Genomic DNA, 27,119 nt, shown 5'->3' on the forward strand with positions numbered 1-27,119 from the left:
AACCAACTGCTTTGCTCCACCGCCATGATAATGGCTTCCTCTGTTGGGTTATTCCTAAATCTGGAAAACTGGCAAAATCTAAGGCCACATCTCTTGAGATTCCACAGCCTGTAACTGTTAACCAAAGTCAAAAACATTTCAAAGTCAATCTGGAATGTATCACACTTTTCCACTGTAAAAATCACAGTTTTATGAGTGAATTAAATAAAACATGCTAATTTTCCATTCCTGAACTAACGAAGTGACTTCAGACAGGGACAATGTCACACAAATTCCAATGTCTGCAATGTCTATTCTAATGCCCTAAGAGAGGAGGAGAGACTTCTAAACCCCATAACTTTAAAGTCTCCCGACTGCCCAGTGGCGGTTATAGTTGACACAAGTGAGACACTTCCAGGGTTCCTACAGGCCACTGCTCAGAGGAGCCCACAGACAGTCCCAGAAAGTCAGGGGCAGTACTCCACGAATCCTTTGCACACATCAGGGTATTTATGCTCATTCATCCATGACCATCCTTCATTTGCCACATCTCAAAACCGCTCATCTAGATGTGGCTAAGAGGTTTCCTGAAAGCACCTCAGCAACTCGCTGGCCAAGACAAAACCAGCCCGACAATGGGCACTGGCAAAAACAACAAGCCACCTCACGGCCTGTTATTAGGAGTGCCCAACCAAAGTGGGCTCCTCACTTGCCACCTCTTCCCCTCTCCCAACATTTCACGGGAGGTAATCCGGACAAGAACGATCGGAATTTCCACCTTGAGGAAACTGTAGCACAATGTTGTACACAGGGTTTAACGGCAGGATCTGGGTTAGAGGGAGGGCCAGGATTAGAACCTCCAGCCTGATGAGCTTTCCCCAGACCTCACTGTCTCCCTAATAGTAAAAACCAGGGCATCCTGTACGGCTAATGCCTGCCTTATAATCGTCAATACTGACCCATGTCTCAAAAGCTTGCGAATGGCCATGTTTAAGATACAACTATTGGTCTCTACTGGTCAGAGAAGAAAACAAATCTCCAGGGTTGACAGCCTACTCAGGCCACAGCCTGTTCTACCCTGAGATCAGAAGAACTAGATGGTACCCGGTTAGCACCACTGACTGTTTCGCCACAATATAAGGTGCCAGACAGAAGAGGAAAAAATTGTAGAACAAAACTCAAATTCTTAAAAAAGGCCAAACTAACTGAACCAGTTGAGACCAGAGGACTCCCTTAGACTATCGTCCTGAGACACCCTTTAAACCTTGAACCGAAACTATCCCAAGATCACTTTTTAGCGAAATAGAGGAGTGGCACACAAAATAAAGGATATTATCTATGAGAATGGTACTCTACTAAAAAACCATCTGTATGAGACCAAAAGGTCATTTACTACAAAGCAAAGATGAGAAGATAAGAGGGCAGGAAAACTAGAGTACCGGAAATGGAACAACCAAAACATAAAGAGAACGTATGTAACTAAGGTCACTGAACAAATTATGTGGAAACTGTCAAATGAGAACCTAACTTGCTGTATAAACTTTTACCAAAAACACATAATTAAAAAAAAAAAAAAAAAAACCACTGACCCATGATAGGTATGGCCTGCCTCCCTGGCCCTGGCCTATCACATCTGTTACGGGGCCACCCCAAGTGAGCGCAACAGGGCCTTGACCCCAAACCCAGGCCACTGCCCACTTTCTGGGATTTTATAGCCAGGAGCCCGATTTGCCAATTTAGCTGCTGAGACGAAACGTAAGCCTGATGATTTATCCTCGACGCCTGTTCAGAGCCCAGGCCAGCAGGGCCACGTGTTTGTAATTCCATCTGGACAGGGGCTCTCCCCTTTCACTGCATTCCTGCTTTGACTGGGGCAGGAGGCCTGGCAAAATGAGTGGGTAATGAAGTGCTTTCACGGTAAGAGGCTCTCACGTAAAACTGCTGATAGATCCAGTCCATCTGTTCCACCTCATTTCAATTAATCCTGGGGTCCCCAGGGGCGACAGCGGCTCCGCATCTGCATAAGCCAGGAACACAGGCTCCTCTAATTAGGTGGTCCTGCTGTGTAACCCTCAGGAGGCCCTCGGTGGTGCAAATGATGAACGCACTCTGCTGCTAACTGAGAGGCTGGAGGCTCCAGCCCACCCAGAGGCACCTTGGAAGAAAGGCCTGGTGATCTACCTCCAAAAAACCAGCCACTGAAAACCCTATGCAGCACACATCTACTCTGACGCACATGGGGTCGGCTTGAGTTGGAGTTGACTCAGCAGTAACTGATCATCACTGTGTCTCAGGACCCAGGGATTTAAGGCTGCCACCTTGGCAGGTCCACAGTCAGCCACAAATCAGGAAACCCCCTCGCACTAGACACTTCATAACTGCCTGTCCGCAGGGCTATGTACACTGCAACAAACACAAGCCCTTTCTTTGTTCACAGGGAGGAAAGCAAATATTTCCTCTGAGCAGGCTAAGGAGGAGGAGAGCAGTCAGGAAGGAGCACCTAAGAAACTCAACCCCCACTACATCAGGATATAGCTAACTCTTGCCTCTGCCTGTCACTTGCTGTGTGACCTTGGGCAAGTTGCAGTCTCTCTCTGAGCCACAGCTCTCATCTGAAACAGGACGACCAGAGGGTCTCTAAGGGACTTTAGGCCCCTTGGGAAGGAGAGGTCGGGAAAGAAGACACCATGCTCGCACAGAGGTACACACACACTTTTAGGGAGTTGTGAACTCAGGGCTGCCCATTGACAGGTGATGCCCACATGTCCAGGAAGAACCCAGGAAACCCAACAGGGATGGGACTGGAGGATACTTCCAGTGTCCCCTGAGTGCCTGCCACCTGTCTTTAGTGCTGGCGTGAACGCCTGGGGCTGCACTGTGGGCAGAAGTCATCTTATCTGATGCCAGGAAGTGCCCTGTTGTGAGGTCACAGACCACAGAAGGCAGTGGAGGTGGGTGGGGGAGCCCCGGAAGGGTGGGCAGGGTACTGCATTCATCTCCTCCAAAAAATATTTCTGCCCATAAACGGTGTTGCAGGAGCCCTTTGACAGGGTGAGTACAAACTGGTCACCAGCAGCCAGAGCTGGGCTTCTGGGATGAATTTCTCCAGTGATGCCACCTGCAACCAGGTGCAAAAGGGGACAAGATGGACCAACAGGTGGACTCACTCCCGTGCATAAAGTCACAGAGGGAGAGCTAGTGGCAGTGAGCCTCAAGGCTTTTCAACTGGAAGAGCCTTACAGGTTACCCATCAAACAGAGAAACTTAGGTCCAGAGAGGAAAACCACAGGGCACAGCAGCAGACTCAGGTCTTGTCAGACCCTGCCCTGAGGGTCTTCATATGACAACAAGGTGCTCACTTCTAGTCAACAGTGTCTGCGGAGGGCCTACTGTGCACTGGGGCTGTGCTCCAGGTGTGGGGCTGGGGGTTATAAGGACACGGGGGGAGTAGTGAGGGCTGGGCACACATTAATGCCTGGAGGGGCCCAGCTGCTCTTCCCTCAGTGCCCACCTAAGTCCATCCACCCCTCCTGGCTGAAACAACAGCATCGAGCTTGGCCTGGATTCAGGGGACTCTGCTTCACGGCGCTGAAGGCCCTGAAAGCTGTGAACCAGGGGCTGTATAGCCCTTTTTTGAACCTTATGGAAAGTCTGTATTTTTGTGCACAGCAGACAGGGAGGGGCAGAGAGGAGAGGCCAGAGGCCAGGGCAGCTGGAGGGGGAGGAAGGAAGGGGAGGTGCTCACAGCCAGCAGCACCTGCCAGCCAGGTGCAGCCTGCAAGAGTCACAGGCCCCCAGAGGGAGCACTCGCTCTGCCTGGCGGGTGGGGGCTGTCACAGAGCCCAGAGGACCATACCACTGGGTCCACGTGACCAAAACCGGCTCCCCCCTTTCTCACCAGGTGCTGGTGGCTCTGGGCTGGGTTCCCGGCACCTCTGTCCTGGGCATGTCCACCCTGTCCCCGCAAGCAGCTGGGCTGGGGGAACATGGTGTCTACCCATCCACAGTCCCTCACCTGGGACCTCCGGGCATGCCTGGCACTCCTTCCCCACTGCCTGGTGCTGCTCCCATCAGCTCCCTCCCACAAGTCAGAGCAGGAGTGGCAGAGGGCGCCTAGAAGCTTCCAGCCGCAGGTGGCAGCCCAAACCACCACAGCCTGCCAGGATCTGTGAGGGCAGGCAGGAGGAGCCCCAGCCAGCCCCGCCATACACTCCCCCAACTTTACCCAAGCCCCAGAGCATGGTTCCCACAGGGTACAAGGCACCCCCACTCCCGTACCTGCAGGACTCCATATCCACTCCCCCAAGTCACAAATCTGGAGGGCAGGGCAAGCATGTGATAAAGGGGACAGCCATTCACCCTTTTACTTACTCCACCTATTTCTGGGCACCTACTGGGTGTGAAGTGCATGCTGGCTCTTTGGGGGACAAGACCGCTGCCCTCCAACGTAGGAAATGGAGACAGACAGACCAGCACAGCAGAGACCCTGCAGGTGTGCAGATGGGCAGTCACCTCAGGCCAGGTCCTGCCCTCAGGGAGCTCAAAGTCCTGTGGGGGAGACATGGCAAGTCCAGTGCCCTAACAGAGATGATGTGGGGCATCTGAGCTGGGGGACATGGGGAGCACAAAGGAGGGTGTCTTAGTTATTTAGTGCTGCTATAACAGAAATACCACAAGTGGATGGCTTCAACGACGAGAAACTTATTTTCTCACAGTCTAGTAAGCTGTAAGTCCAAATTCAGGGCATCAGCTCCAGGGGAAGGCTTTCTCTCTCTGTCGGCTCTGGAGGAAGGTCCTTCTCATCCATCTTCGCCTGGACTGGGAGCTTCTCCATGCAGGAACCCCAGGTCCAAAGGACACACTCTGTTCTCAGTGCTCCTTTCTTGTTGGTATGAGGTCCCCCTTCTCCGCTCGCTTCCCTTTCCATCTCTAGGGAGATAAAAAGTGGTGCAGGCCACGCCCCAGGGAAACTCTTTACATTGGATCAAGGATATGACCTGGGTAAGGGTGTTACAATCCCACCCTAATCCTCTTTAACGTAAAATTACAATCACAAAATGGAGGACAACCATACAATACTATGAAATCATGGCATAACCAAGTTGACACATACTTTGGGGGGACCCAATTCAACCCATGACAGAGGGGATAACCCAGGAAGGCTTCAAGGAGAAGGTGGTACTGTGCAGAAACAGGAACCAATGAGGAGCAGGTGCTGCCCAGACACATGAGCATGCATGTGGGATATGCTGGCTGCAGGGAGAGGTAGGAATAAAGGCAAAGGAAGCAGCAGAAAGCATCCCCACTCCGTGTCTCCCAGCACAAGGACTGCAGTCACATACTCTGCACTGTAAGCCCAGGATGAGGGACAACTAGACCAGCAAGGAGTCTGGGCCCAGGCCAGAACAGGGCCCAGCACCCACTCTGTATTTGTCTAAATGGTAGATGGCAGCTCCAGACATGGAGTCTCCTCTGCCAGGCTAACCGTCAGCTAGCTCACTGCAGCTGGGCCTCAGTTTTGACACCTGCCAGGCAGGCACACAAGCAGGCAGGCAGGCAGCACACCTAGCTTTGGAGACCAAATACAGGGCCTGGCACAGAGTACGGCCCCTGTGGATGCTGGCTGACTCTGAGGACTTTTCTATGCGCTCACGTTTCCTGGGCACTACTGCAGACACACCAGTTCTAGAGAACGCAAACCTCCCTCCTGCTTCGAGAACGGCTCTGTGGTGGACAAGCTCTGGAGAGTTCCGGTTTTTCTACCACCAAGAATTAATTCTATAGCAGGAAACTGGGGGAGGGCAACTCAGGACACGGTTGAAAAACCGGGGAGGAGGAAGGTTAAGAAACGACAAGCTTGTCATGACTGATACCTCAACAGGAAGTGGAAATCTCAACAGATGTTATCGTGTTCAAGGCAGCTGTCCCAGCTGCAGGGCAGGCAGGGGCTGAGGGTGGCCCCACAGCCCAGCCTGGACCCCTATCCACCCAACTCAATCCTTTCCATCCCAGAACACTGACCCCAATGCCTCCCCTAACCAAAGCCTTCCTCGAGCCTTCATCGCCTGTGCCCCGAGCCCCTCCTTCATACCTGCCTGAGTCCTGGAACAGCGCGCCCTACACTCCAGGTGACTGCGCACCTCAGGGCCTCGAGGGCAGGAGGTCAGGTGCCATAGCGTGCTTACTTCTGAATCATTTCCCCAGTAATCTACGTGGTGCCCGCCAACTGCTGATGGAACAGACCTGACCACAGGGGAGAGGTCTAGTCACAGCAGAGGACTCAGCACCTCAAACAGGCCATTTAAGCCATCCCCCACCTACAGTGCAAAGAACACCTGATTTTGGACAATAATAAATTAGAGTGCCTAATAAGCCAGAAGCTGTGCCAGGTACCCTGTATATACTATATCATTTAAGCCTAACCCTGGCAGGCAGGCAGGCACCACCAACGACCAGCCCATTAAAAATTAGCTGCCATCAAGGCAATTCCAGCTCATGGCAGTCAAAGTAGAACTGTGGTCCAGAGTTTTCAATGGCTGATTTTTCAGAAGTAGATCGCCAAGCCTTTCTTCCAAGGCACCTTCAGGTTAGCAGCCGAGCACTTAACCATTTGCACCACCCAGGGACTCCGTTAACTACCTGGTAATGCAAGATCTCCTTGATCAACCCATGTTTTTGATGGCTGGAGATTCTGCAGTAAACCAGGGAGATGAAGAGATAAATAAACATGTATCACATGTACGTGCCAGGAAGCAGTAAGTACTGTGAAGAAAACAAAGCAGGACAGACGATCAAGAGTAATGGAAGTGAAGATAGGAGGCCAAATGAAGATATTAAAGACAGGAGGTCAAAAAGGGCCCTCTGATGACGTAACAATTGAGCAAAACATGACGGAGCGAGGTGTGAGCCAGGTGGAGGTGTGGAATAAAGAATTCCAACTGGAACATGCTGTGCCGTCCTGCTGAGGCTAGTGGAGGCCCAGCCTCCCTTTGAGGCCACTGCCAACAGTTCATCAGCTTCCAGTGGACTCCCGTGCTCGGTGTCCCATTCTGAAGCCTCAGGAGGCACAAGGAGATCTCAAATAGGGAGGGTTAAAGATTGAGCACTAGGCACAGGTGATCGGTAGTGGCGACCTGGAGTACTATGTTGAGAAGGGTTCTGAAGCCTGGTCTGGGCTCAGAGACAGAGTGCCATGAGTGATTAGTGATGTCTGTCTGGGCCACGCATTAGGACGTGGTGATACTCCTTGCAAGATTCAATGGGACAAGTGTTGCAGCGCGGATGTGGTATAAAATCCTGAGGTATGTGGGGGATGGGACTACTCATTCTGTCACTAGACATAAAGCCATGGACCGAGTTTCCTCTGCTGAACCAGTCTTACCCTTTGTGTCTCCTTACCAGGCTGCGGGGCCCTGAGGGTGGGAACCTGGAACATGGGAGGGGCTCTGTGAACCTTTGTCAAATGAACTAGTGAAGGGCCACACGCCCCACGGTTAGCACATGTGTGTTCACACTGTGAACGGCTTTAATGTGGGTCCTAACCAGCAGGGACAGAGGCAGGTGCCTCAAGTAGATCAACTGGGCCCTCCACTCTGAGGACCATAAAGCAAGTACATTTTTTTTTCCTGTCTTTCTCTTTTAGGCAGGGACGCTCTCCCTCAGGCTCGGGTAAGGCGGGTACAAGGGAAGAAGGCCAGAATCAAAAAATGCTTACAAGGAGGCAGGACAATTAAGGCGTGCAGACCCACCCTACCACCTGGTCATCACCAGGCAGGCCAGCTGCTCGAGCTTCCCGTCGCGCAAGCTGAGAGCCAATACTGCAGGCCATGAAAGCATCCGCAGTGGCTGTTCTTCTGCCTGAATGTCACAGGAAGGCAGGCTTCCCTAAGCCACTCCCCAGCTGCAGCGACCTCTTCCAGGCCAAGACAGAGGAAGATGAGGGATGCCTTCACGGTGCACGCTAATTGGGTACCTACTACATGTGAGGTTCTGTTTAGCAGGGGGTGGTGAAGACACCTAACCCTGGTCTAACACGTTACTTTGCACACATCATCTTGTGTCCTGGAGGGAACACACTTCTACTGTGCCCATTTAATATACGAATAGACTGAGAAACGGGCAAGGGGAGGAGGGCCAGTAACTGACCAAGCTGGGACCGGACCTTAGATCTTCCGAGTCTGGGAGTTCATCATGTAGCTGGCAAGACGAGGCGTGAACACACTGTGAGCCACCAGCATGCGACCCTACGTGTGTCCGTAAACAGGACTTGAGGAACTGGGGGTGGAGAGGTCCTGGGGGCTGGAGTGGAAGGAAAGCTTCCCTGGTCACTCAAGGCCATGCCAGGGAGGGCTGACGGTAAGTACACGAGGCTTCCCTCCCTCAGGAGCTGTGTCCTGCCCCTCCACGAGGCTCTAAAACACCCACATATGCTCTCAGGGCACCTGCACATTCTGGTTTGAGAGAGGGGTACTTTGCATGTCTCCCCAACCTCAGCCATGGTCCCCTGTGTTTTATAAACTCACAAACTCTCTCGCTTTTATAATTTGTTCGTTTGTTCATTCAAGTATGGACTTAGCACCTGCTACGTTCCAGGCAGCGCGCTACACGTCAGGGATATGGCGGGGAGTGGCTCTGCCTCCTGGGCCTCAGACGCGCAGTGTACGGGCACGTGCCAGCCACCTCCCTTGCGAGCTCAGTCAGGACACGCCGGGGTCAGGGATGGGGGGCCTCTGAATAAACGCATCCTGAGTGAACACAGAGGGGAGAAAGAGTACTGGAAATCCAGCGGTCCCTCATCTTAAAACCAGCCTGTCAGCCCAAGCAGAAGGCAGAAAAGGAAGACAGGACAGCAGGCCATGCGTTGAAGGACTGGAGACCCCGGGGCGACACGCTACAAGTGCAGCCAGCAGCCTGAGGTGAGACGGCAGGTGGAGGGGTCCGCTCAGCCTGCCAGCTCACTACCAACATACTCCAGGCCTGATGAGGTGGAAAAGGACTTTCTGTCCAACCATCACGCCTTGGCGTTCGCTCCTGTCTTAGTCTCCCAGTGTTGCTGTAACAGAAATACCACAAGTGGGTGGCTCTGAAGAACAGACGTTTGTTTTCTCCAGTTTAGGAGGTCAGAAGTCCAAATTCGGGGCACTGGCTCTAGGGGAAGGCTCTCTCTCTCTGTCAGCTCAGGGGGAAAGTCCTTGTCTGTTTTCAGCTTCTGTAGCCCCAGTGTTCCTCAGTTCCTCGACAATCTTCACTTGACATCTACTTCAGCTTCTGTTGCTGTTGTGCTGGGTGCCATCAGGTCAATTCCGACTCAGAGTGACCCCCTGTGACACAGCAGAACTGCCTGCTAGAGTTTTCTAGGTAGTAATCTTCACAGAAGCAGATTAGCTGGCCTTTCTCCTGCAGAGCCAATGGTGGGTTCAAACCGCTGGCCCTAGGTTAGCAACCAAGTGCTTAACCACTGCACCACCAGTGCTCCTTATTCAACCCATTACAGCTCCCAACCCTCCAAAGTTAGTGTTCCAAAGCGTTCCACTCTTCCAGGCCCCCAAACCCAGGAAAAGGAGGCCAGACACCTGGCATAGTACAGAAGTGCCCACGCAGGCTGCTCCTCCGCATACTTACCCCGGTCCTTACACAGGACAGCTGTCCACCCTCTGAGGAGCGGCTCTCACCCTGTGTCCACCAAGACACTGGTGAAGAACACACAGCATGGCTATCCTACCCGTAACAGAGGCTCATCCCATCCCAGACTGTCCACCTGGGCTTCTTCCAGAGAGCTCGCAGCAACCCCGAAGGACCTGGGCTTCTGCAATGGAGGCAGGTGGGCACTGTGTCTGGGAGCTGGCAGCCCACCCTATGAAATGGGGCCAGTCTCCAGGCAGTGGTGGAGAAGTAGACCCTCTGCAGTGCAGCCTGGCCCACAAACGATGGAAAACGGACAGTGCAGCTCACCTTGGGGGTCACCAGGCACATGGACTAACCCAATGAACCAGTGAGCTGCTGGGGCTCAGAGGGGTTACATGACAAGCACAGGGTCACACGTGGCTGAGTGGAGAGTGGGACCCAACGCCTAGTCCTCGGACTTCAGATCTCTCACTGAATACAGATGGTCCCAGGGAGCCCAGATGCCCATTCAGGATTCTGCTGACTGTTTTAAAACCACGGGAGTCATAATACAATTGTTATACCATTAGCAGTGCTAACACTCATGGGGCAGATGGGTTATAAAATACACCATCAAGAATGATATTCACGTGTGAGTAACAAAGATCTGAAAAAAATGACTCGAGCAACATTCAAGTTCACTGGAACACAGGCAGAATGAAGTTACTGTGAAAGCCCCTTGCCCACCCCTAGGTGTCAAGGGCCTAGGCTCCTTCCACTTCTTGCACCTCCATGAAGGCTGAGGCACCAGCCATCACGCCGCCTTCCGGGCAGCAGGAAGGAGGAAGGCAGAAGAAAGGCAGGCCAGACCCTTTGAGGAAGGCTTCCCAGAAGTACCACTCACCACAGCCACTTATACTTCACTGGCCACATGGCCATGCCTAGCTCAAGGGAAGTCTGGGGTCTTTTATTTAGGAAGAAGGAGAGAGTGGACAAGGAGTTGGCTACTAGCCTGTCATGTAAAAGGAGATAAAACTCAACCTCTGCCCTTGTGGAGTTTACCAGCTCCTAGAAAGATACACACATATGGAAATGATTAGTGGGTGAGTCCATATACGTAACAAGGTACTAATTGTGTGACACAGACAGCAAACAAGCAATTAAAAAAGAACAAAGCCACAGGCAGGCTGAGGTCACTACAGCCAGAGGCGCTGTGAAGTGGGGAGATCTGAGTTAGCTGGATGGTAGGTGGGGAGGAGACAGAAGCAAGAAGCATGGCGAGGGGAGGGCAGCATGTGGAAGACGCCACAGTGAGGCCGGCCCGAGTACCCCACAGTGAATGCTGAGCCACCACAGCCTCTGCTAACACTAACTTGACACGGAGGCGGTGTCGGACCTTACACGCACAGAACTGGGTTAACTGTTCATCACAACCCTTGGCTCATGACACTCCTCTTCTTTGATCTACACACGACCCACTTGCATTTATTTAGCTACTTGTCATACTGTCATAATCATCTGCAAACCCACCGTCCAACACAAATGCTAGGACCTTGACAATAACGTACATCCCACCAATTGTTGCCTCCAGTCCCACCCCCTGCTCTCCATCCAAAACACCCTCAGCTTGCATCAGGAGCGCAAACTTCCTTGCGCTCCTTTTTATACTGTTCTACTGCATCTGCAAATATTCCTAAAAAGTACATTTATTTTAGTTGCTAATAACTTTACAAAGAATAATGCTATATGTACTCTCTGGAAACATATTATTTTTACTGTTTATTATGTGGCTAAAATCCACCTGCTTTGTTCCAAGTCGCTGTAGTTAATGCGTTTGGGCAGCAATGTCATATTCCATTGTAGGACTGTGCCTCAGTGTAGCCATCCATTCCCCCACTGATGGGCATCTGGGCTCTTTCCAGAGTTTTGCTACTCTGACTGGAAATGCTGTGAGCATTGTTGTGCACATCTCGCGGTGTCTATACACGCAGGAGCTTCTCTCGGGCATATACCCAGAAGCAAAATCAGCTGGGCTGTGGGGTAAGTAAAGGTCAAACTCTTTTCCAAAGTGACTGCACCAATTTGTACTCCCTCCCACAGCAGATGAGAAACATAACAAGAAATGCTTGCAACACTCACCAGTGTCCATGGTAGGCTTTGATCCTCCCCCACCAGCTGGAGTTAGTGTCCCCTTCATGGGGAGGAAACGGACTAGTGATGACCCAACAGCATAAACTACCAGTGGAAGACCCAGCCTCGCCCCCAGTCAACGTGACTGGAAAGCCCTATGGTCCTCCCACTGTCCTCCCAGCCAACTGGGAAAGAAAAGAAACTTCACACAACTCCTGCCAGTAGGAGAGTTTCTGGAAAATGGGGATGTAGTTGCAATCAGGGAATGACATCAAGACGGCCACCTCAGCAGGGTCAAGTTCAGGGTAAAGGGCTGAAACAGATTCCCCCAGACCAGCCTGTCCAGTATCTGGACTTTGTCACCTAGGATGACGCGGGAATGGTCCCATGCAGTGTGCCATTACAAGGACTGGCTCGTCTCGTAAGGCCACATCTTCTTACTCCGCCATTTAGTACCCTGACTGGCGTACTTCCTCAGGATGAGCGCACATGAGTGGGAAGCTGACAGAGCAGCAGGAAGAGTGGGTTCCAGTCCCCGCCAGCCTCCCCCGCTCACTGCAGGGAGGGCCTCCTCCATGCCCCTCCAGCACCTGCTCTCCTAGGCGGTGGCCAGAGTGCGGCTCCAGGACAGCTGACTGTGATGGCCTGCCTCGGCCAGGTCCGGCACCCACCCCAGTGCTAGGGTCCCCTGTTTGAGCTCCGTATTCATCCCCATGTCCTGTGGGCTTGCTGGTAACCAAAACAAAAAAGCTCAGTTCTGAAGTCACACATGTCTGTTGAATCTATACACACAGACACATATACACAGCTAAGCACACACAGGAACAGACATGCACACACAGGCACAGACATGCACACACAGATATATACATACACAGCCATATACAAAGACACAGATACACATAGACACAGGCATACACACACACACACACAGATACAAACACACATGGACAAACGCAGCCACAGACACACACAGATATACAGATACACAAATGAACAGACACACACAGACACAGACATACACGCACACAGAGACACACACAGACAACTCTGTTATACTAAGGCCCATGCAGAGCAATGGTTCACGTGACTCACTCTGTGCTTAAGTAGTTTAATTACTTGAAAGATCTACCCTGAGAACAGGAGAGAATATAGTAAAGGTAATGGGGTTTGGGGCTGAATATTGGTATTACTGGATGACAGGGTGGAGCAAGACTGTCAGGGAGGAGACACGTCCCACTGTGAGAAAGTGCCTCCACGCTATGCGATGGGCCTCTAAAAGGACCTTCTCCTCTTGGCCTGCTTTCATGCCTCCAGGGTGGAATCTCGGGCTGGGCAGCCCCCTCACCCCCATCATTCCTTTCTTCATGTTTATCTTCACACATAAATGCTCAATCACTGTGACCAATAAAAACAAAACTCACATCACTATTTATACAATAGTTTTTTTTTTTTTTAAAAAAAGCCTTTGTGAAACTGTTAACCATAAGACTCAAGTACCCTTCCAAGTGTTGCATGTACTACAACTTTTCAGAAAGCTGGTTACATAATGCAGCACACCAGGGTATCACGAGGAGGAGGAGGAGGAAGCAGAAACAGGAGAGCAAAGTCCTGGTGGGTGTTCTGAGTCAGAGATGCCTTACTTCTAACTGGGTCAGCTGTAGAGAAGAGCACCCCAAAGTTACACTTAAGTCAAAACATCTTCAGCAGAATCCTATATTCTTCTAAAACATTACTGTGGAAGATTTCAAACGTAAACAAAAGGAGAACAGCAAAATAAGCCCCATATACCCAGCACCCCAATTCAACAATTCGCAAGATCTGCCCCATTAGCTTCATCGATCTCCTTTGAAGCTCAGCGGTAAGACAAAAGGAATTTTAAAGCCAATGCCAGCATCGTGCCATCTTGCCCTTACATACTTCGGAATGCATCTCTAAAGGAATATAAGCGTTTTTAAAATATAACCACAATTATACGCTTTAAAAAATTATTTTCCTCTAAGCTGCTCAGAATGAAGTATTCTGTTTTTGGAGGCCAGCCCAGAAGTGGGAGAGGAAGGCGAGGGAGAGGGGCGGGTAGAGCCTGGATGTACAGGTCGCTGCTTAAAGCTACAGAGGCTAGGGAGGGTTTCTGGCTTGCATGCCCCAGGCAGGTTTCCGCTCCTCCCTTCCATGATGTAACCACTCACCAAGGAGACTGTGGGCCTTGTGACACCGGACGGCTGACAATGTGGCCTATCGATCCCAAGCAAGGGTGTAGTAACAGTGCTGGAAAAAACAACTGACTCTTGTAAGTGCCAAACTGAATCCCTCTCCTGCGAGAAAAGTGAGCGAAAATCCCAATCGGTGTGTACCCTGAGCCACCCTTTGCTTAACCACTGAAGGTTACTGTTCCCGTCATGGAAAATGTCACACCTGCATCAGAGCATGGTTGCCAGAGAAGCATCTAACTGGGCAGAAGTTAAAGGTGCAGAGGCTTCCCTGTGGGGACTCTGAGCCCTGGCCCCCCCAGCTTCTCCTCTGAAGGGGGCCGAGACCCACCAGATCCATCACACATTTCTCGCAGAGGAGAAACCCCAAGTCTCAAACAACGGGTGCAGAGGGGACTGGGAACGTGCAGAGGCAGCTACTGGGAACGTGCAGAGGCAGCTACTGGGAATGTGCAGAGGCAACCACGCACGGGAAGATTCTTTGGGGTTTAGGATTTTATCTTCTCTGCATTCTTGATGCCCACAACAATTATACATTCTCCTGCTCCTGGGGGGAAGTGCTTTAAAACCTGGCACATCAACAGAGAGTTGAGAGCAGCAGCTTTTATACTTCCAGCCACAAGTGGCCCGCCTTGCCGTGACAGTCCGTGGAGGGGACGGCAGAACTTTTATCTATCCAAACCCACCCAGCTCATGCCTCTCTCCAGGCCCTGCTGATCTTCCAGCCTCCTTCCTGAGCCTTCTCCTCTCCATGTATTTTCTGGACAGCCCGTGCTGTCAGGGTCAGGCTGATATTTTCACCTCACTGTTTCACAACGTGTACGCCTGGTCTCTCTAGCTAGGACAGGTTCTTTAATGTCAGGGCAGTAGGAAGAAAACTAGGTTGAGATTCAGCAGCCTTAGGTTCTAATCCCAGACCCACCATTAAACACAGAGACAAGTCACAACTTTCCTGTACCTTGGCTTCTTCATCTGTGAAGTGAGAAGACTAAACTAAATTAGGAAAAACAAATATTCCATGTGGAACGCTACTACCTTTATTCCAGCACTCATGGCAGGCATCACTAATTGACGACAGCACTCTTCCTCACAGATCCACGTCAAGGACTAACCCTTCTCAACACATGTACTCTGGGCAGCCTCGACTAAGTAAACCTGTTTGTCATTCTCTGAACGAGATGGTTTCTAAACCAACCCACTGCCATCAAGTGGACTCCAACTCAAGAAGACCCTATAGGACAGAGTAGATTTGCCCCATAGCGTTTCCAAGGCTATAAAATCTTTATAGAAACCGTTGCTATTGAGTCATTTCCAACTCACAGCAACCCTACAGGATGGAGCAGGACTGCCCCACAGGGTTTCCAAGGAGTAGCTGGTGGATTCAAACTGCCAATCTTTTGGTTAGCAGCCTAGCTCTTAACCACTGCCCTGCCAGGGCTCTGAATCTTTATGGAAGCACATTGTAAATATGGTGGGTGTTTCCTATTTACCTTGAAGGCTCTACAACACAACACCTAGGAAAGGATTATGCAAAAAGTGGAGATACAACGAATCCTTCCCCACTTTATCTGGAAGCCCAGTTGGCTTCTTCCATAGAAATAACAGACTCTGAAGGGTTCTTCACCATTAGGCCCTTACATAGGTATATTACGGCCCTATCTCCAGCTCAGCCTCTGCTTCCCCCTCCTTCTGAGGTATCCTAATTGTGAGCTCCTCCAAACAGAAGTCAGAGAGGAGAGGAAAATATGCACCAGCCAAGGCTAAGGGGAGAAAATTCAATCGACATCAGCCTGGGAAGTGCGTATAAACCTGAGTGGCTGGTTCTCCAGGCCTGGCCTCCTGCAGATCACTCAAGGGGAGACCAGAGCCTTCTTGGACATGAGGTACAGACTTAACCACACCCCAAACCTGGTGCCGGCCACCAGTTTTTAGATCCTCCACTTTATCTCCAACTCAGGCCACAGGCATCATCTACCTGCCCCTCTTCAACAGCCTGTGGCCCAGCCAGGGAACTGGTAGGGACTGTCATCCTAATTACCGAGCTGGGACGACCACTGCCTCCCAGTCCCGCTGGGAGACAATGGGGATGCTCCCCTGAGCCATTACTGAACTCTACTCCCGCCCTGCAGCCTCTGGGTATTGACAGAGTCCCTAAAGCCAGATGAAGGATGGCCTCTGAAGGGCCTGCAGCTCTGGCTCCTATGGCCCACAGCATCTCCTCTCAGCACCTTTTTTCCTCCCAAGCCCCATGGCCTTCCCGCCTTACAAGCCTCTCAGAAGCTCCTCTCCCCACTAGCTGCTACAGAGCTGGCGACGGGAAAGGTGGGCCTCGGGGGCACCCCACTCAAGCCCTGGCTCTGCCAGGCCTGTGTGCCAGAGAACCCAGCCCCGAAGGAAGTGCTCATCCCCCAAGCAGTCCGCTTACAGCCTCCACTTGCTGCACTCCAGAGGGGAAGCTGCCAAGAACTTCAGGAGGCCGCCAGTGGCACCATGCAAGACTGGCTTTGTTTCTGCCAAGCTGTTGGACTTGGATCAAGCCCTCCTTCCCAACCCCAAGGGAAAGGAAGGCCCCTCCTGCGTTCTGCTGAGCACCCAAGTGTTACAGGCCAAGGAAGGATGGCGGGGGTGATGGTCTGGAGCCAGAGGGTCATTCTGCCTCCTCAAAGATTTGCCAGGAACATATTAAACTGTTCCATCCTCATTTCAATGAGGATATTCCACAAGCTATCAGTTTACTCTGCAAAACCAGTTCTTGTTGCTTAAGAATAGCATGGGGCTTGGTGAATGAGTGATGGGAAATCAGACACCCCTGGGAACGGTGCAGTTCTTTGGGAAATGAAGGTCTCGGAAAAGACACCAGCACTCCCGCAGGTTATGAACCATTTTCTAGTCAGCCACGTGCTGGGACAGGGAGCTGGAGTCTCCACGAAGAGGATGCACCACCGTAACACGACAGTGTCAGGAGAGATGAAACCCATCCTCACAGCGAGACAGAAACACGTTTATCTGTGTGTAAACTTTTCTGAGAATGGTGATGCGGTGAAGAATGGTGAAGGCGTCATGCCCTATTTCTACGAGGCAAACTCTATACTCAGTGTGAAGGGAAGGCCTTCTGGGTTTATCACACTTGAGTATCAAGGGCACTAGTGCATGCTGGGAAGACATTCTGAAGAGCAGTGGTGCATCCTGGGGAGATATTCCAAGGGTAATCACACCTGAGTACCACAGCACACTGGTGTATCCTAGAGGACATTCTGAGGGTAATCACACCTGATTACCATGGCACACTGGTGTATCCTGGGAAAACATTCCAAGGGTAATCACGTCCGAGTACAACAGTGCGCTGGTGTAGACACTCTGAGGGTAATCACACCTGAGTACCACGGCATGCTGGTATATCCCAAGGGAAGACATTTCCGGGATAATCACACCTGAGTACATGGCACACTGGTGCATCCTGGGAAGACATTCTGAAGGTGTCGCACCTGGGTACCAAGAGCACTAGTGCATCCAGTAAGACTGAGGTAAGAGTCAACTCATCAAAATCTAAGACATGAGGGTCATCTGAGTATTTTCAGGAAGAACAACCATGACTTCAACTCCTGCGGTGTGAACCATGTCCTCGGAAGGCAGGCCCTGCGCCCCCAAGGCCACTCTCTCTGGCATGTGCAGCCACTCTGCATGCCAGCTGGTGAAGGAGACTTGTTGGTGTGGTGCTGACGAGCCCACACACTGGACAGGGGACCCTGGAGTCCTCATTCCCACCCCTGTCACAGGTGGCTCCCAGGGTGGATTCAGGCCCAGCGGGGCTCCCTTGGCCTCCAGAGAGGCTGAGAGGAGACACACAGCTGTATCTGATGATGTCCCAAACCCGGCCCCTCAAATTCACAGCCAGGGAGAGGCTCTCAGGTCAGCACCCACCCAGGACCAAAGGACAACGCAGCCCCTTATTCTCTAAAGACGACAAACTTTTTCCTTTCTTCTACCTGTGAAGCAATGCCATGTGATCTCTCGCTCACAAGCTGCTGGTGAGACCAGTGCCCACAGATCTTCCCTCTTCTGAGATAGAAAAGGCTCCCCAGGAGCAGTGCCCGGGCTGGTTTTGCTTTGAGGCTGAGGCCCATACATCTGCAGGTCCCTGAAGCACCTGAAGCCCAGGTGCAAAGTGCAATCTGCCAGCCAGAGGTTTTATCCATAGGACTATAGCAATCTGGAGCCCTGGTGGTGCAGTGGTTAAGAACTCAGCTGCTAACCAAAAGGTCGGCAGTTCGCATCTACAAGTCGCTCCGTGGAAACCCTATGAGACAGTTCTACTCTGTCCTATAGGGTTGCTATGAGTCAAAAGCAACTACACGGCAACGGGTTTGGTTTTTTAGTTCATAGCATCTGGATATTTCTAAAAATCTTGTGCTGGGTAAGGGGCCTGGGTCGTTGGTGCCAACGGTTTGCAACTGGTTGCTAACCTAAAGGCTGGCAGTTTGAACTCACCTAGAAGCTCCATGGAACAAAGGCCTGGCAAACTACTTCCATGAAGATTACAGCCAAGAAACCCCTATGGAACAGTTCTATTCTGCAACACACGGGGTCTCCCTGAGTCCGGGTCAACTTGACAGCAGGTAACAACAACAGCATTGGGTAAACACAGTATAGAAACCCAGGGAACTAAACTGATCTATCAATGAAGACTACCCAGCAAGTGAGAATGAAGAAAACTAATGGACTAATGGATCACAACTACCACGGCCTCTACCAGCCTGAGTTCAGTACAACTAGATGGTGCCCTGCTACCACCACTGACTACTATGACAGGGATCACAATAGAGGGTCCTGGACAGAGCTGGAGAAAAATGTAGAACAAAATTCTAACTCACAAAAAAAGACCAGACTTATTAGCCTGACAAAGACTGGAGAAACCTTGAGCATATGGCCCCTAGATACCCTTTTAGTTCAGTAATGAGCTCACTCCTGAGGTTCACACTTTAGCCAAAGAGGACACAGGCCCATAAAACAAAACAAGACTAAAGGGGCACGCCAGCCCAGGGGCAAGGACTAGAAAGGAGGAGGGGACAGGAAAGCTGGTAATAGGGAATCCAAGGTCGAGAAGGAAGAGTGTTGACATGTTGTGGGGTTGGTAACCAATGTCATAAAACAATATGTGCACTGTTTAACGAGAAGGTAGTTTGTTCTGTAAAACTTCATCTAAAAAAAGTACAATTAAAAAACAAAACACCTAACCACCGTCAGAGACAGCCCCAACAAACCTAACACCCAGAGTTGTCTTGTCCCACTGAAGCAGGTCACTTTAACACCAGGTAGGCCCCCATGGCTGCACTCCATAACACCCACCCCCTGAGGCCCCTGGTCCACACTAGACCCAGCTCTGACAGGCGAAAGAGGAGCCCACAGGCAGAACAAACCCATAGCCAGGTGTCTTACAACTTGCCCAGCCCTCTGAGACCGGGTTTCCATCCCCACTTGGCCCATGAAGAAACCTGTGCTTAGAGACAGGCTTGAGGTCACAGGTGGCAGATGGCAGGGCCAAGACTTAAAGTCAGAAGGTAGGGGTGCCAGACAGGGGTCTGGACAGCCTGGGGTTTTAAAACCACTGTTTTTATCCCAGGTGAGGTACAGTACACCTTCCCCCATTTCCTCATCTCTAGGAAACCAATGCACGTACATTTTTATCTCAGAGGTAACACCCATACCCACTGCCATCGAGTCGATTCCGACTCACAGCGACCCTGCAGGACAGAGTAGAACTGCCCCAGAGAGTTTCCAGGGAGCACCTGGTGGATGTGAACTGTCAACCTTTATGGTTAGCAGCCACAGCTTTTAACCACCATGCCACCAGGGTTTCCTAGAGGTAACACAGTACAGGGGAAAACACTGGACCAGGAGCAGGAAGGCCTAGGTTCCAATTTCGAGTCTGATACCCGCTAGCTGTGTGACTCTGAGCAAGCCATTTAGCATTCAGGGCCTCAATTCCTCATCTGTGTAATGGGGGTAATAATAATAACCATCTACTTCACACTTTTTATAGATTCTTTGATGACTGAGTTCTCTCTCCTATGACAAACCTACAATTAAAAGAGTACATGTAGACAGCAGACCCTTGTCAGATCAACAGGGCTTGTGCATATTTGTGTGCGTGCACATCCACCCCATGGTGGTCACAGCTCACCCACCATCTTGAATCAAGCCCCTTCTCTAGCAGCTGACACACAGCTTCTGTTCTGCAGACCAATTTGTGTTTCCTGCCCACGTGGACTGCACAGCACATTTTAGACTTCCCATAACAGGCGCAGCACGGTGTGGAATGTGATTGTTCACACTGGAGGGAATCCTTACCGCTTGAGGCTGGCAGGCTTCTCTGCCTCCTCGTGTCCCATGCAATGACAACTGAGGGATCCTGGGCCCTGCTGCTGTGTTCTATGAACCAGCCTAGTCCCCTGGACCCACCTCATGCGCCTTGGAGCCACTATGGCACCTCTGCTGAGAAAGGCAACCAGAACCCACTACAGTGGGTCCAGCATTCTTTCCCATCAAATGCAGTAACAGCAGCAACCGCTAAAGGAGTTGTTGTTGTTCGGTGCCGTCGAGTCAGTTCTGACTCATAGTGACCCTATGCACCACAGAACAAAACACTGCCCAGTCCTGCGCCATCCTCACAATCATCACTAATACTTACGTACAAAGTGCCAGGCGCTGTTCTGAGTGTTTTACACATATTAACTCAGTTATCCTCACACCAACCCTATTGTAATTCCCATTTTATAAATGAGGAAACTGAGGCACAAAGAGGCAGAGTGACTAGTTCAAGGTGACCCCAGTTTTTGCTGCGACTGTTCACATGAAAATGCGCAACCTCTAACGTGTGGACTTCTGTCTGAAAAAGAAACTAAACTGCAGGTTTTAAACACAAAATATTTATGCAAAGATAATTTAACTCCATCAGAGTTAAATGGAAAGATGATGGAATCTGTTCTTGAATGGTTCCAAGTCTGAATATTATTAAAGCGTTTCCAAGGCCACGATGCATTACTGAACCTCTAGCTCCTCAATCCCGTATCCATGGAGCTTCTCGGGTTGCCATGGAGAGCTCTGGCACACAGTAGGTGCTCAGCTGAACTGAGGACCCTTTTGAGAAACAGCCAGCCTGGGGCAGAGTAGTGGTTGGGGGGCGGGGAGCATCCAGGGTTTTTTGCTTAGTGCAGCAGCTTCAACAGTGCCCACAAAGGACTCTGGGGCAGGAATAATGATCCCAAATATGTTCATGTCCTAACCCCCAGAACATGTAAATATGTTACCTCTACATGGTAAAAGGGGCTTTGCAGATGTGATTAAGTTAGGCATCCTGAGATGGGGAGAGTATCCTGGATATCCAAACTCACAGAAACCCTGTAAGACAGAGGAGAACTGCCCCACAGGATTTCCAAGGCAGGTTGCCACATCTTTCAGCAGGTGGGTTGGAACCACCAACCTTTAGATTAGCAGCTGAGCACTTGACCACTACGCCACCTGGACCCAATTTAATCACAAGAGTCCTTATAAGACAGTGGCAGGAAATCAGAGGGGAGAGAGGATGCTACCCTGGTAGATCCGAAGATGGAGGAAGGGACCATAAGCCAAGGAATGTGGGTGGCCTCTAGAAGATAGAAAAGGCAAGAAAATGGATTGTCCCCTAGAGCCTCCAAAGGATCGCAACCTTGCTTCTGACCTCCAGAACTATAACGGAATAAACGTGTGTTGTTTTAAGCCACTGCCTGTGTGGTAATTTGTCGCAGCTGCCCGAAGAAACTTATACAGGCCTCTCAACAGTGAAGGGGCACAATGGGTCTTGAAGCAACCTGCTGGGATAGTTGAAGCTTAAAGCGTAAGTTCACCAGACATTCAGTAGGCACCCAACCAGAAGCAATAAACTCACCTAAGAAAAACCTCCAAGACCCCCAACTGCACTGTGTTTTACCACACGGAGGCTACGCAGGTCTGTCTCCTGCTTTAACACCTGGCTGCTTTCCTGAACACGCTGCTGAAGTGACCAGTAGAGGAGGCCAGCCTCTAGCCCATGGAGGTCGGCTCCACCACCCCTTCTTCCAGACACCCAGCTCAGGCCAGGCCGGCATGGCAGCAGCTTTGTAGAAGCCACACACATCTGATAAACCTGTTGGGGTGGGGTGGGGTGGGGTTGGGGGAGCCTGATGCATGTCAGGACTCTCTTCCTATTCCTCACAAATTTCTGGAGCCAACTAAAAAATCCAACATCTCTTGCCTGCTTCTGTCAGGCCCTGGAAAGGCACCAGGAGGTAGACTCAAACAGATTTTCCCTCAGTGAGATGTCCACAAGAGGGACACAAGCAAGGTGGGTTTATGTGGTCCGAGGAGAGATTCCTGGCTGATGCCAGACAGGGAACAAGATAAGGAGGGAGGTGACCTTTTGAGACAAGAGCCAAGACCTCAGGGTCTCAGCCTTGGCTGCCAGCTGCCTTGCAGTCGCTAAAAGGCCGTAAGAGGATCATTTCACATCCTTGTATTTGCTTCCCCGTTTGCTAAACGAGGAGTGGGTTGAACAGGACCGGTGGTTCGCAACCCCGCCTGCACACCAGAATCTGATTAGAAGCACCCTATAAGGCAGTTCGTTCTACTATGCCCTATAGGGTCACTATGTGTTGGAATCAACTCGACGACAACAGGTTTTTTGGAAGGGAGCTTTTAAAAAACATTGGTAGCCCAAGCCTAACCAGACCAATTCAATCAGAATCTCTCCCTGGGGGTGGGGTCCAGAGTGCTCCCAGGTGATCTACAATGCATCCAGGGGTGAGCACCCTGACACCAGAAGACCCTCAAGTCCCTCAGACAAACATTCAAGTCCCAGTCAAAACACTCTACCAGTCAAAACAGCGAAGTCACATAGTCAGGACTTGCACTGAAACAATCCTCCATTAGAGTCACCTGAATCTTAGGAAGAGCGGCGTATTTATCAAGCCCCAGGGATGTCCCAACCCTGCCTCTGGCCAGCAAGTGGGGGTGAGTCAGGATGCTTAGGGAGCCCCCAGCCAACACTCACTAAGAAGTCTGGCCCATGTATGAGCAGCTTTCTGTCATATCACATGGGAGCTGGGTTCCAGTTTGCTATCAACTCACCTAGTGGCCTCAGGCAAGCCCCACCCCCAGCACCCCATCCCCCTCCGGAGTAAAATCAGAGGACTGGGCTTTGCGACTCTGGGCTGCTTTAGCCCAGCTTTCCAACGCTCTTCACACTGACCCTCACCTCTGAGATCCAAGCGGATACCAGGTAGCACCTGTCTGCCCTGCTCCAGCACAAGTGACTCTAGATCCTGGCTGAGGGCTTTTTCAGGCTTCTCCTGGACGACACAAGCCACAGAACCTAGCAGAATAGACGGTGAGTGTGTCTGCTCCTCAGAGCTGAACTCAGATGCTCAGGACAGACTCTCACACCGAGTTGTTAACAACAAACACACAAGGCAAGCCGTCAGTCACTTGTGAAACGCAGAAAATGACTAAAAAAGGACTGAAACACACATGTGACGTTTCAACCAAATAAAGCCACTTATCTGTTCTAACTGTGAGCCAGCAGTCAAAAGCATTGGGGGTGGGGGGGTAGGTAACTCCTCCCCTTCAGCGAGTAGGGACTTCCCCTGTCTATTAATACTCCCCAGCTGTCCCCAAGGAGGCCACAGATTCCCTTCCCAGGGAAGGGCCACAGGCTCAGGGGAACAGTGAACTGAGACAATTTAATGTGCTGAGGTGGCAGCCTGCTGCGTGGAGAGCTTGCTTTTTTTTTTTTTTTTTGAAGTTTTATTCAGATTCCTATCATTTATGTGATAACAAAAGAAGGCAGAAAATGAGGGATCCAGGCCTCTGATTCTGGTCAGTGGGCCAATGTCTCCCTCAAGGGGGGCAGAGAAGGGTCATTTCCACATGGAAAAGGCCGCTACCCCCACAACATTCACCAGCCGAAGGTGAAGCCGAAGCCAAACCTGCACCAGATCCAAGTAAAACCCAGTACACACCCACATCCTCCATGCTCCCTGGAGAAGGGTCACATTCACTTGTTTTAAAGCCTGATGGGGCACCTGAGGCCTTAGCAGCTAACGGCCAAGGGGAGGGGGCCTTCCCAAGGAGGGGCAACCCCGGTGGGAAATAAGAAATGGCTCCATCCGCCTTTCCTCCAAGGGAAGATGCTGAAAGGGGAAATAGGTGTACCTTGACCTCTGTTACCACCCTCCTCCCCCAGAAAGTCACCAACTGCTCTACTAGCCGTGATCCCAAGTTCAAAGCAGAGGTCACTGACCCAGTCCCCAAAGGAAGGCTTCTGAGGGGAGTGAAAGGCTGCTTCCTATGCTTGACAGTTTAATCCCGGTTTGATTTAAGCATGGACTTTTAAAAGGTGCTCATACTCTAGGACCATCCGTCATCCACAGGGATATCTTAGCTGCTAGGTCTTAAGACTGATTGCTTCGATGTGGAAAAACCCTTATGCTGACTCCAAGTGAGAAGGCTTTCCCTTTAGACAAACATGGAAATAAAGAAATCCTGACTGACCCTGCTCAACTAGCCATGGTAATTTAGCCGCTTAAATCAAAAAAGCCAAACCTGTTGTTGTGAAGTCAATTCTGACTCATACTGACACTACAGGACATAGTGGAGCTGCTCCACAGGGCTTCTAAGGAGTGCCTGGTGGATTCGAACTAACAACCCTTTGGTTGGCAGCCGTAGCTCTTAACCATTACAACACCAGGGGTGGGACAGAAATAGATGCTTTTGAGTCCGGGGCCAAGCTTCAAGCCCTTTATAGTTCACGTCAAATACATTCTTAGTGGATGCCCACTTCATTCCTTCAGGAAATATCTGCGCCCAGTGCCTCGCACATAGCCATATGTGCTACAAAAATGTCTATCCTCCTTTTAATTTATGCTTTTAGCATCTCCATCTCATTATCATACGGGGGGGGAGCATCAAACTCAGTGCAACACCCAAAATCTGCCATGTGCTCTTGGCTAAATGAAGAAATAACACAAGTTGGCACTTCAGAGGTATCTGTGTTAATTCAATTCCCTCAAACCTCAGGGTTGTAATCCAGAGGTTGCCCCAAGGCATTCAAGCATCCAACCTCAGGGTTTTCTAACCTGCTGTTCCAAATTGGCACCACAAGACACAAGGAGGCAAAGACCAGAGCCAGACCCTCCCCATCCTCCTGAAGGGGGTACTGAAGCTGCCTTCCAGGCACCACCTGTGAAAAGCCAACAACAGGCCTCATTCTATTACAAGACTCCCAGAGCCTAAATGAGTTTACAAACACAAAAGCCAAAACACCATGGAGATTCTTCAAGCCCAGAGACTGAAATGGAAGCATCCCGCTTCCCTTGCCTGGCTCACCGACCTCTATCAGCACTGGAGGGTGGAGAGAACAGGGGCCTCCAGAAAGAAAGGACACAGGCTCAGCCCTTGGGCTCCACCACTTGCTGGTTTAAGATCTTGGGCCTCAGTGACAAAGTTCCTGGGGACCTTGATTTTTCTGAGCTTCAGACTCCTCATCTTTGAGATTGGAATAAACACCCAACTCCATTGCAATGGGTTAGGTTTTGTTTTTTGTAAAGGTGAAGACAGAACAAGGAAGATACATAAAGATCCCCAGGTATGAGAAGATATCATGGACTCCCAGAATGAACAAATCTGTCTTAGAAGAAATGCAGCCAGAATGCTCCTTAAAAGCAAGGACGGCGAGACCCCGTCTCACATACTTTGGACATGTTATCAGGAGGGACCAGTCCCTGGAGAAGGACACCACGCTTGGTAAAACAGAGGGTCAGCAAAAAAAGAGGAAGACTCTCAATGAGATGGGTTGACACAGTGGCTGCAACAATGGGCTCAAGCATAACAACAATTTTAAGGATGGCACAGGACCAGGCAGCATTTCATTCTGTTGTACACAGGGTCACTGTGAGTCAGAACCAACTTGACAGCACCTAACGACAACAAAGTACTGGTTGGAATGAAGTCAATGGTAACAGTCTGGTTTTAGGTCTATAAGGAGGAGCCTTGGTGGCACAATGGTTAAGCACTTGGCTGCTAACCAAAAGGTTGGCAGTTGGAACCCACCAGCTGCTCCATTAGCCAAAGACCTGGCAATCTGCTTCCATAAAGATAAAAACAAAAAACCAAACCTGTTGCCACTGAGTTGACTTCAACTCATAGTGACCATACGGGGCAGCAGTTCTACTCAGGGTCAGAATCAACTCGATGGCACGCAACAAGTATATAAGGTGGTCCCCCAAGTCCCACTGCCTGCAACACCAACCACTTAAGGCAACAGCAGTCGCCAACAGGAATATTCTGGAAGCCTCCAGAGCAGCCCACTCCTTAGGCACCTTTGTGCTGGGCTTCATGCCAAACCCTGGGGACACAGCATAAATTCCTTTTACTTTTATCATCTTCCCCACAGGTCAAACCTCTCGCTGCAAAAAGAAAGCCCCAACTGTGTTCTTTGCTTTTAATTCAAAGATGACTTCTAAAATCAGGCAGCTTCCTAAAAAACTAAAAGTTAAACTGTCCTAAGCATAGTATATATTTTTTTCTCTCTCTCTCTGCTGTGGTGTTTAGAGTCTAGACATCCCCCACACTTTCTAAACTCTTTCCAGCCAAATCTGAACACACACTTGGATTTCAAAATTACATCATGAATTCACCTTCTAACTCCAGCTTGCTGCTCCTGACCCTTCGGGGACCCTCCAGGGTGGCAGCCACTGAGGCCACCATGACATCTGCTCCCAGTAGACCCCATTTCCACAAACACAGCCGTCTCTCTCCCTGCTTCACACTCACCCTTCCTGAGATGGTATTTAGGAGTTCTTCAAAACCACCCAGAGGCACCTCGGAAGATGGGCCTGGCAATCTGCTTCCAAAAGATCAAAAAAAAAAAAAACCTGAACCGGTTGCCGTCAAATCAATTCTGACTCACGGGGACCCCATGTGTTAGAGTAAAACTAAGCTCCACAGGGTTTTCTTAGCTGTAATCTTTACAGAAGCAGATCGCCAGGCCTTTCTTCCTCAGTGTCGCTGGGTAGGTCGCAGCCTTGAAAACCCTATGAAGCAGCTGTACTCTGCACACATGGGATTGCCGTGAGTCAGAATGGACCCCGTGGCAACTAACGACAACAGCATAACCTCTGGTATTCA

General features: G+C 50.7%; 1 protein-coding gene across 2 annotated transcripts in view; it reads right to left on the reverse strand.

Annotated features, from left to right (window-relative positions):
• Positions 1-27,119, reverse strand: part of CCDC88C (coiled-coil domain containing 88C) — a 158,773-nt gene that overhangs the window by 104,283 nt on the left and 27,371 nt on the right. The window contains exon 1 of one of the 2 annotated variants that reach the window (XM_049898421.1): positions 23,191-26,498. The exons of the other annotated variant lie outside the window; for it this stretch is intronic. The gene's annotated coding sequence lies outside the window, so the exon portion shown is untranslated. Of the gene's footprint in view, positions 1-23,190; positions 26,499-27,119 lie in introns of those variants that run through there. 2 annotated transcript variants of the gene reach the window in all.

The sequence above is a fragment of the Elephas maximus genome, chromosome 10 (genome assembly GCF_024166365.1).
Source record: "Elephas maximus indicus isolate mEleMax1 chromosome 10, mEleMax1 primary haplotype, whole genome shotgun sequence".
Lineage (NCBI taxonomy): Eukaryota > Metazoa > Chordata > Mammalia > Proboscidea > Elephantidae > Elephas > Elephas maximus.